Genomic DNA, 5172 nt, shown 5'->3' on the forward strand with positions numbered 1-5172 from the left:
TTTTGGCTGGCTTTGGTGCCTTGGACATGAGCTAGGACCTTAACATTCTGCATTAAAGGAGGAGTAGCAGCCGAGTTGCACGGGAGAATGTGAAAAGTGTTCATATGTATTAAACCCTGAGAAATACGTCCGTTTTCGTCATTTCTTATCGAATTGACTTAAAGCCAGGTCGTCACATTGGCCGCTCTTCTCTCTGAAACGGTTGTACTTATAGTCTGCAAAGATATGTCGCGTGCTGCGGTATTCGGAGACACTAAAAGCACCATAGTAGAACACAGATGAAGCTTCTAAGATGATGTAATAGCCAGTAAGAAGTAGTACAATTCAAGTTTTAGGTGTCGATTATTCACTTTTTAGCTGGCCTTGGTACCTTGGACATGAGCTAGGACCTTAAGATTGTGCGTGAATGGAGGACTAGCAGCCGAGTTGAACGGGAGAATGTGAAAAGTGTTCATATGTAGTAAAAAACTGAGAAATCCGTCCGTTTTCGTCATTTGTTATCGAATCGACTTAAAGCCAGATCATCACATTGGCCGCTCTTCTCTCTGAAACGGTTGTACTTATCGTCTGCAAAGCTATGTCGCATGCTGCGGCATGCGGAGACACTAAAATCACCATAGTAGGACACAGATGAAGCTTCTAAGTTGATGTAATAGCCAGTAAGAACTAGTACAATTCAAGTTTTAATCATCGATTATTGACTTTTAGCTGGCTTTGGTGCCTTGGACATGAGGTAGGACCTTAAGATTCTGCATGAAAGGAGGACTAGCAGCCGAGTTGCACGGGAGAATGTGAAAAGTTTTCATATGCAGTAAAAACCTGAGAAATCCGTCGGTTTTTTCATTTGTTATTGAATCGACTTAAAGCCAGATCGTCACATTGGCCGCTCTTCTCTCTGAAACGGTTGTACTTATCGTCTGAAAGCTATGTCGCGTGCTGCGGTATGCCGAGACACTAAAAATACCATAGTAGAACACGGATGAAACTTCTAAGTTGATGTAATAGCCAGTAAGAATTAGTACAATTCCACTTTTAGGTATCGATTATTGACTTTTAGCTGGCTTTCGTGCCTTGGACATGAGCTAGGACCTTAAGATTCTGCATGAAAGGAGGACTAGCAGCTGAGTTGCACGGGAGAATGTAAAAAGTGTTCATATGTAGTAAAAACCTAAGAAATCCGTTCGTTATCGTCATTTGTTATCGAATCGACTTAAAGCCAGATCGTGACTTTGGCCGCTCTTCTCTCTGAAACGGTTGTACTTATCGTCTGCAAAGCTATGTCGCGTGGTGCGGTATGTGGTGACACTAAACGCACCATAGTAGAACACAGACAAAGCTTCTAAGTTGATGTAATAGCCAGTAAGAAGTAGTACAATTCCAGTTTTAGGTATCAATTATTGACTTTTTAGCTGGCTTTGGTTCCTTGGACATGAGATAGGACCTCAAGGTTCTGCATGAAAGGAGGACTAGCAGCCGAGTTGCACGGGAGAATGTGAAAAGTGTTCATATGTAGTAGAAAAACAAGAAATCCGTCCGTTTTCGTCATTTGTTATCGAATCGACTTAAAGCCAGATCGTCACATTGTCCGCCCTTCTCTCTGAAACGGTTGTACTTATCGTCTGCAAAGCAATGTCGCGTGCTGCGGTATGCGGAGACACTAGAAATACCATAGTAGAACACGGATGAAGCTTCTACGTTGATGTAATAGCCAGTAAAAATTAGTACAATTCAAGTTTTAATCATCGATTATTGACTTTTAGCTGGCTTTGGTGCCTTGGACATGAGCTAGTACCTTAAGATTCTGCATGAAAGGTGGACTAGCAGCCGCGTTGCACGGGAGAATGTGAAAAGTGTTCATATGTAGTAAAAACCTGAGAAATCCGTCCGTTTTCGTCATTTGTTATCGAATCGACTTAAAGCCAGATCGTCACATTGCCCGCTCTTCTCTTCGAAACGGTTGTACTTATCGTCTGAAAGCTATGTCGCGTGCTGCGGTATGCGGAGACGCTAAAAGAACCATAGTAGAACACAGATGAAGCTTCTAAGATGATGTAATAGCCAGTAAGAAGTAGTACAATTCAAGTTTTAGGTATCGATTATTGACTTTTTAGCTTGCTTTGGTGCCTTGGACATGAGCTAGGACCTTAAGATTCAGCATGAAAGGCGGACTTGCAGCCGAGTTGCACGGGAGTATGTGAAAAGAGTTCATATGTAGTAAAAACCTGAGAAATCCGATCGTTATCGTCATTTGTTATGGAATTGACTTAAAGCCAGATTGTCACATTGGCCGCTCTTCTCTCTGAATCGGTTGTACTTATCGTCTGCAAAGCTATGTCGCGTGCTGCGGTATGCGGAGACACTAAAAATACCATAGTAGAACACGGATGAAACTTCTAAGTTGATGTAATAGCCAGTAAGAAGTAGTACAATTCAAGTTTTAGGCATCGATTATTGACTTTTAGCTGGCTTTCGTGCCTTGGACATGAGCTAGGACCTTAAGATTCTGCATGAAAGGAGGACTAGCAGCTGAGTTGCACGGGAGAATGTGAAAAGTGTTCATATGTAGTAAAAACCTGAGAAATCCGTCCGTTTTCGTCATTTGTCATCGAATCGACTTAAAGCCAGATCGTCACATTGGCCGCTCTTCTTTCTGAAACGGTTGTACGTATAGTCTGCAAAGCTATGTCGCGTGCTGCGGTATGCGGTGACACTAAAAGCACCATAGTAGAACACAGATGAAGCTTCTAAGTTGATGTAATAGCCAGTAAGAAGTAGTAAAATTCAAGTTTAATTATCGATTACTGACTTTTTAGCTGGCTTTGGTGCCTTGGACAACAGCTAGGACCTTAAGATTCTGCGTGAAAGGAGGACTAGCTGCCGAGTTGCGCGGGAGAATGTGAAAAGTGTTCATATGTAGTAAAAACCTAAGAAATCCGTTCGTTATCGTCATTTGTTATCGAATCGACTTAAAGCCAGATCGTGACATTGGCCGCTCTACTCTCTGAAACGGTTGTACTTATCGTCTGCAAAGCTATGTCGCGTGCTGCGGTATGTGGAGACACTAAAAGCACCATAGTAGAACACAGACAAAGCTTCTAAGTTGATGTAATAGCCAGTAAGAAGTAGTACAATTCCAGTTTTAGGTATCTATTATTGACTTTTTAGCTGGCTTTGGTTCCTTGGACATGAGCTAGGACCTCAAGGTTCTGCATGAAAGGAGGACTGGGAGCCGAGTTGCACGGGAGAATGTGAAAAGTGTTCATATGTAGTAAAAACCAGAGAAATCCGTCCGTTTTCGTCATTTGTTATGGAATTGACTTAAAGCCAGATTGTCACATTGGCCGCTCTTCTCTCTGAATCGGTTGTACTTATCGTCTGCAAATCTATGTCACGTGCTGCGGTATGTGGAGACACTGAAAGCACCGTAGTAGAACACAGATGAAGCTTCTAAGATGTTGTAATAGCCAGTAAGAAGTAGTACTATTCCAATTTTAGGTATCAATTATTGAATTTTAGCTGGCTTTGGTGCCTTTGACATTAGCTAGGACCTTAAGATTCTGCATGAAAGCAGGACTAGCAGCCGAGTTGCATCCGAGAATGTGAAAAGTGTTCATATGTAGTAAAAACCTGAGAAATCCGTCCGTTTTCGTCATTTGTTATAGAATCGACTTAAAGCCAGATCGTCACATTGTCCGCCCTTTTTTCTGAAACGGTTGTACTTATCGTCTGCAAAGCTATGTCGCGTGCTGCGGTATGCGGAGACACTAGAAATACCATAGTAGAACACGGATGAAGCTTCTACGTTGATGTAATAGCCAGTAAGATGTAGTACAATTCAAGTTTCAGGTATCGATTATTGACTTTTTAGCTGGCTTTGGTGCCTTGGACATGAGCTAGGACCTTAAGATTCAGCATGAAAGGCGGACTTGCAGCCGAGTTGCACGGGAGAATGTGAAAAGTCTTCATATGTAGTAGAAACCCGAGAAATCCGTCCTTTTTTGTCATTTGTTATCGAATCGACTTAAAGCCAGATCGTTACATTGTCCGCCCTTCTCTCTGAAACGGTTGTACTTATCGTCTGCAAAGCTATGTCGCGTGCTGCGGTATGCGGAGACACTAGAAATACCATAGTAGAACACGGATGAAGCTTCTACGTTGATGTAATACCCAGTAAAAAGTAGTACAATTCAAGTTTTAATCATCGATTATTGACTTTTAGCTGGCTTTGATGCCTTGGACATGAGCTAGGACCTTAAGATTCTGCATGAGAGGAGGACTAGCAGCCGAGTTGCACGGGAGAATGTGAAAAGTGTTCATATGTAGTAAAAACCTGAGAAATCCGTCCGTTTTCGTCATTTGCTATCGAATCGACTTAAAGCCAGATCGTCACATTGTCCGCCCTTCTCTCTGAAACGGTTGTACTTATCGTCTGCAAATCTATGTCACGTGCTGCGTTATGTGGAGACACTGAAAGCACCATAGTAGAACACAGATGAAGCTTCTAAGATGTTGTAATAGCCAGTAAGAAGTAGTAAAATTCCAGTTTTAGGTATCAATTATTGACTTTTTAGCTGGCTTTGGTGCCTTGGACATGAGCTAGGACCTTAAGATTCTGCATGAAAGCAGTACTATCAACCGAGTTGCACGGGGGAATGTGAAAAGTGTTCATTTGTAGGAAAAACCCGAGAAATCCGTCCGTTTTCGTCATTTGTTATCGAATCGACTTAAAGCCAGATCGTCACATTGTCCGCCCTTCTCTCTGAAACGGTTGTACTTATCGTCTGCAAAGCTATGTCGCGTGCTGCGGTATGCGGAGAAACTAGAAATACCATAATAGAACACGGATGAAGCTTCTAAGTTGATTTAATAGCCAGTAAAATGTAGTACAATTCAAGTTGTAATCATCGATTATTGACTTTTAGCTGGCTTTGGTGCCTTGGACATGATCTAGGACCTTAATATTCTGCATGAAAGGAGGACTAGCAGCCGAGTTGCACGGGAGAATGTGAAAAGTGTTCATATGTAGTAAAAACTTGAGAAATCCGTCCGTTTTCGTCATTTGTTATCGAATCGACTTAAAGCCAGATCGTCACATTGGCCGCTCTTCTCTCCGAAACGGTTGTACTTATCGTCTGAAAGCTTTGTCGCGTGCTGCGGTATGCGTAGACGCTG

The sequence above is a fragment of the Schistocerca gregaria genome, unplaced genomic scaffold (genome assembly GCF_023897955.1).
Source record: "Schistocerca gregaria isolate iqSchGreg1 unplaced genomic scaffold, iqSchGreg1.2 ptg000205l, whole genome shotgun sequence".
Classification (NCBI taxonomy): domain Eukaryota; kingdom Metazoa; phylum Arthropoda; class Insecta; order Orthoptera; family Acrididae; genus Schistocerca; species Schistocerca gregaria.